Genomic DNA, 6,742 nt, shown 5'->3' with positions numbered 1-6,742 from the left:
GTTGTTTATTTTTGGTGTTTTCACTTCATATACACTTATATTTGTTAATGCAGCATCAACATACTACAACAATATCCCGGAAAGAGAAAAATAATGCATTTGAATATCAACCGTAGTTTCGTTTTGACAACTGACGACACACAAGATTTGATTTACGAAGTGAATCTAAATCTAGTTTTAGTGCAGATTCGTTCATACGACACAAATACACCATTTTGTTTTACGGATCATTTCGGCTTAGAGGACTGGGTGAGTCATGTAAAATATCGACTATAATTTATACATTTTATAAACAACTGGCAGCAAGATGAGTTGCAGATAATTCGTCAGTAACCACATTTAAACTAACTCTTTTGACCTGTTAATCATGTTCAGCTCAATTCAACAGTGAAACATGCCCATAATATCACTTTAATTGTTAATTTGGAATTGTAATAATAAACCATATGTCACCTAATCAGTCAAGAAAGTAACAATACCTGAAAACACCATATCCTATTTCCCACCCCTAAAATTACAATAAACAGATAATCTGTCAGTCATTCAGAGCTGATGAGGGTACTAATAATCGAGGGGTAGATAAGGCTATTACTGAGAGGGGTTGCCTAGAAATAAGGCTGTAGTATGGAATACTTAAATAAATATTTTAATTTGTCATGCTTTACAATTTAATATTTAATTAATTAATGTAGAACTGTAACTCATGTTCAAATTTTGATAATGCTGGGCAATTTTATTAAATTATTAATTAAATACACATTTGATTCTGTAAAATTGTATTATGACTGATTATTATTGTAAAATTAATAATCTTTGCGTACAAAAATGTTTCAATACATGTAGGTATGATAATCATATATACTCGGTTTATATGATACTAAGCTATACGTATTTGTACTCACGTTAACATTATTGTTATACGTTTTTTACTTATAATTGTGTGCGCAATAAGTTTTCCATAGGTAACGGGATCTTCATTAATAGTTTTATGACAAATATTAAATTCTTAATAATTCATAGTTCTATCAGTCTTTATGTCCTATTCATTAAATTACAATATTAGTGTACATATTGTAAATCTTTGATAATGTGTGTAAATATTGAAATAAATATTAAAATAAAAGTATATAGATGTATGTCTACTTGTGTACATATTGTACAGCTTTGATACTGTATGTAAATATTGAAATAAATATGAAAATAAAAGTATATTGATGAATGTCTACTTGTGTACATGATAAAGCTTTGACAATGTGTGTTTCAAATATTTTAATAAAAATAATAGTTTAAAAAATATATTTTAAAAAGTACGTTTACTGTCTGTTATAATGTGCCGATAATGTAACCTGGTGTAAACACAATTTGTTAAAAAATGTGTTATTTTGTGAAAATATTGCAATAAAAAGTATTGAATTAAATAGTTTCACTACCGTGCGAGTTGACTTTTAGGTACGAGTTGACTTCCGTGCGAGTTGACCAAACAACGTGCGAGTTGACTACCGTGCGAGTTGACTTAGGTACGAGTTGACTGTAAACCTTGTATTGTGGAGTCGTCGTGCTTGTTGTATAGCCTAAAAACAATGTTCATATTCGCGAACATGACTTTAGAGTTCGAAACATGATAATGGCTAGAGAATTGCTCTATTTATGTTAACAGTCTTAATTGTATTTTAAATTAAACTGTAATTTGTTGATAAAAACATTGCAGAAAAAGCATCAATATTGCAAATATTCGATCATATTCGTTCGTTTCGTTCATATTCGCGAAAATGAGTCATATACGCATTATAGACGGACCCAAAATTTCGAGCAAAAAACTTCAAAAACTGTTAAAGGGGAATAAACAACACAATAATACAATTCCGAATGACAATAAGTATGTTTCCAATGTTATTGTCTTTCTGGATTGTATTTATCATCACAGAAATGGATAAAAGCAACGTTTGGATTATCAAAAGGTAAATGTAATATATTTTCGAGATAAGTCACTATATTATTTATACAGTCTTTCAAAATTATGGAACGTTTTAAATTCATCTTTACAGAAATAGCAATATGTGGGTCTAATCTCTTTCAAAAAGACATTTTATTCAACGTAACGTACCGAGTTAAGAAAATTCAAAAATTATAAATTGATTTTGACACCTTAAAAAGAGAACATCAATTATTTAATAAAGTTTGGTGTCTTTTACTCTTTATATAATGGAATATTTTGCAATGGGTATAAACTGTTTATTGAAGTCTGATCCCCCCTCCCTTCTCTGGTCAAACTCCCATTGGAGTTCTTTATAAATTGGGGTTAAACGGGGATCCCCCGTCAAACTCCCATTGGGGTTTAATTTAAATGGGGGATTGATGGGGTCCCCCGTGAAAACTCCGTTGGAGTTTAATGGATATGGGAGATGGACGGGATCCCCCGTCAAAACCCCACGGGGGAAGAAAATCTACAAACACTTAATTTTCTTATTAAAGTACATATTTCTTACAATTATAACAAACATGTGTATTTATAAACATTGAAACAGAAAACAAAGCATACTATTTAAATTACATTTTTTGTAAAATATAGGTAAAATTCTCCCGTCTGGAAAAAACTTCCGTTGGAGAATTGTAATTCTTAACGGGGGAGCCAAAACTCCGTTGGGATCCAACGGGGGATGGCAACTTTATCATCAAATAACTCTACTTTCCAAAAACATTTTAACTCTTTTTTTTTCAATTATATGTATGTACTCAATGCCCCCTACAAATATGCAAAATTTCATAACACTTGTTCAATAAATAAAAAAAATAAGTTTGCAAATAATCTGGATTTGCAAACTTAATCTGGATACTGTTACTTGTGAAACTAAGGACCTTTATATTTCCCCCCATCCACCTCATTTTCAATAAAAAAATTGAGAAATTTGACCCATTTCATGGCATGCACAGAATTTCAAACAGAATGCAATCATAGTTTTGACTACATTACTCATTAATTTTAAATCTGTGCTGTGTTTATTTACCTAGAAAAGTGTCTCCCTTACGTTTAGATTTTTTCGGCGTAAGCTGCATAAGCCAGCTTTTCACCTTAGCCTGACCTTTGTAAGTGTCCAATAAAATTTCCCGCGGCTAGGTACGAATGAATACACTTCATTTATTCCATTGGCTGATTTGAGTATACCACCAGAACATTGGAAACATATCCGCGTCTTTGTAACACTGTTTTACTGTATGAAACAATTTTATCTCGAATGAAAAGGCTTAATAGATAGAACAGTTTTACACTCAATTCTCGACATCAATACAGTTTGTGCGTACACCTTTTATTTTCAGAGTATTACCAGCGCAAGAGCGTTTATACTTAAAAGGCTATGTTCTCATATTTAGTACTTACTTCCTTATTCCTGTCAACATGTTAACATGTAAAAGTATAAAGAGCAGCGGAAGCGAGGCCTCACTTTAAAGCATTGCATTTCAACCCGCGAGGTATATCGGGTCAATTCGCGGACATTCAGAGTTTATATACAGGTCATCACCGGAGTTGGCGGCCAGTAAAATAATCGTTATATAATAAAGACGCTATCCGTGAACTAGGTGACCTGGAATTTTCTTTAGACCAGAAATATGTTAAATGAAGATATTCAGCAATATAATTATGGTATGTAAATAATAGATTCTTAATGTGTTTTCAACAATACAATGATAAATATTATTGTTGATAAATTTAACAATAATTATTCGTCCATATTGCCTAATGTTCTAAAGTGATATTATGAGCATGTAACAGTTTATAGGTGTCTATCGCAACCGTTGATTATTTTTGATGTTTCTACTTCATATACACTTATATTAATTAATGCAGCATCATCATACTAAAACAATATACCAGAAAGAGAATAATAATGCATTTGAATATCAACCGTACTTTCGTTTGATAACTGATCATGCGTTTACGAGTTGAACCTAAATTTAGTTTTAGTGCAGATTTGTTCATACGACATAAAGACACGAAATTGTTTTACGGATCATTTCAGCTTACAGGACTGGGTGGGTCACGTAAGAATATCGAATATAAAATATATTTTTATAAACAACTGGTAGCAAGGTGAGTTGCAGATAATTAATCAGTAACCACATTTTAACTAACTATTTTGACCTGTTAATTCTTTTCAGCTCAATTCAACAGTGCAAAATGCCCATAATATCACTTTAAGCATTAGCACGATGATAATTGATACTGTTAATAATCGAATCAAATAGCAATGCCCGACAAACCACTAAAACAGGTTTGTTCGAAGAACGCGCCTATAAATACGGATACTTCTCGTGTGGCCGGTTGACTCATATGTTTAAATTTCACTTCCATTCTTCTTTTGGTTTTCTGTTTTGTATCTATAGGTTTATGACCAGCAATATGTTATAATGTAAAATAAGCCGCGAAAACTCCCCGTAACATCCCGTACTGCGTGTGATGCAGCTAAGAACTGCACAGAAAAAGACATTCGCTATACTTGATCTCATTCATTAAACTATTTACGCCGTATATCTTTTTTAAAGATATTTCTTGTTACAATTTACCTTTAAAGTTCTGTTCTATTTCTGCAGCAAGAAATATTGACTGCCGCCAAATGTGAAAATCTCCTTTTTGAAGATTAAAAATTTCCTTAAGGAGCTGTCATAAGTTTCAATGTTTTTTTCCAAAATGTTGAGACTGTCTTTCTTAAACCTAATACAAGAAATACATCTAATAAATTCCTAGTTTAATTTTAAGTTATCCCTACCCTTAATTAAACTAAATCATTAAATGAATAGGTGCACTGCAAAATTGTTGCTGAGGGCGCAAAATAAAAATATTTTTATTTCGTTTTAAAATTTATAGGTGCGGCAAATATGAAAAACATTTAATCAATTTGTTGTGGCCTAAAGCCAGAACCATTTTTGTATTACATTCTCTCATGCATGGCACCAGCTCCTCATGCGTGTCACGCATGATTTTGTTATTTATTTGCTATTATTGTCAAGCAATTGCAATTTGGTGCATACCCGAGATCGGAACTTTTCAGATCTTATTTGTTTGCATAAGGTTATTGGTTCTGTCCAAAAAAGAATGCAAAACCTGATTTTTCATTGTTTTCGCTTCATTAACTACCAATTTAACCATGAGAAAAAAGTATATAACTTTTTTTAACCGAAAGTTTATTTTCTCTACGTTGAATTTAATATGAAAAGGGTCAAAAGAATGTCTAAGACTTTTTATGACGTGACATTGAATTTTAATTAACATGTGAAATTCAGAAACAAACCTGTTTTTAAAACGAAAGCGCGCGATAATTCTTCTAGCCACTAGCTGGTAGAACACTATATAGCGTTTTGTGGCGGTTTATGTATTGTTCCTATGAAACATTTGAAAATATGGTCACAAAGTTCAGATAATAAGCATAATGAGTCACTGACCAAACGAGATCGCATGTTGAGATGATGATGTAAATCAGTTTGTGGAGTACAGATTGTTCCCAGTATTTTAACACGAAATAAATTTAGGTGTTCTACTTTAACCAACAATGACGAATATATATAAGCAACTACGAGCAATCCACGTTTAGTATAAAACAGATTATTTTACCATTTAAATTTTTTTGAATGCAAACAAAAACATGACATTAAACATCGTGTATCCAAAATATAGCTTGAAAATAATAAACGTAAAAAGAAAACTTACAGTATATTCACAACAATCGCTTTAAACTGGCTCACTACGACGAATTAGGCAACTTTTTTCATATCTTTAAACGTAATAAATATCCTCGATGTATGTTGTCTTGTTGATTTGCAATGTTAATGTTTTGCATTAAAATTAGCAACAAACAAAAAATAAAGAATTGTATATCATACCTTGTTGAAAGAAACCAATATTCCACTAGTTAATGGAGCTTTTTTTAATGCAACTCCCACATTGTAATCCATGGCAACAGTTGTTTAAACAACACGTTTTAAGTCTTCGCCATGCTGACTACTTCTTTTGACTAGAGTGTAAGTCCTCGCACTGAAGTTAAGGTCGCGACCTCTGACGTCACATATATCACACACTGGACAACTACATACAAGACGAGGACCTTCATTTCATATATCACATAAAGCGGAGTACCAAACTATAGCGAATGGTCATACAGGCGACTAAACACGGATACAAGTCGATTATGCAATTTTCAAGGTCACGTGACAGTAGTTAACTGTGCGTAATATGTGTATGAGTACCATGGTTAGCCGGCAACTTGAGGACTATGTAGTTTTGTGTTTAAAAGATGTAGGGCGACAAAACTAACGGAAATAAATAAAAACTTTCTGAGGACTAGGGTGTAAGTCACTGTCGGTAAGTCAAGTTTGGTCCCCACGTTGATAGCTATACACACACACACACACACACACACGCACGCACACACACACACGCACGCACGCACGCACGCACGCACACACACACACACACACACACACACACGCACACGCACGCACGCACACACACACACACATGTATACAAAGGTTTGGTTAGCATAAACTATACAGTACAGTAATTTCAATAATTATGGGGAAATTGTCCGTTCAATCGCAGAATTTTATTTGTGATGGGACTCGTCAACAAACAGCATGTTTTGAATTCAAATGAATTCTATTCCGGAAGACTTTTAATTGCCTGTTTTCCAACTTATAACCGTTTAAAATTTTTGATTACGAACGTCTTCAAATTTTCATTTCATTTACGAA

Source organism: Dreissena polymorpha, chromosome 8 (genome assembly GCF_020536995.1).
Source record: "Dreissena polymorpha isolate Duluth1 chromosome 8, UMN_Dpol_1.0, whole genome shotgun sequence".
Taxonomy (NCBI): Eukaryota; Metazoa; Mollusca; class Bivalvia; order Myida; family Dreissenidae; genus Dreissena; species Dreissena polymorpha.
The sequence above is the reverse complement of the archived record's forward strand: the minus strand, read 5'-3'. Positions refer to the sequence as shown.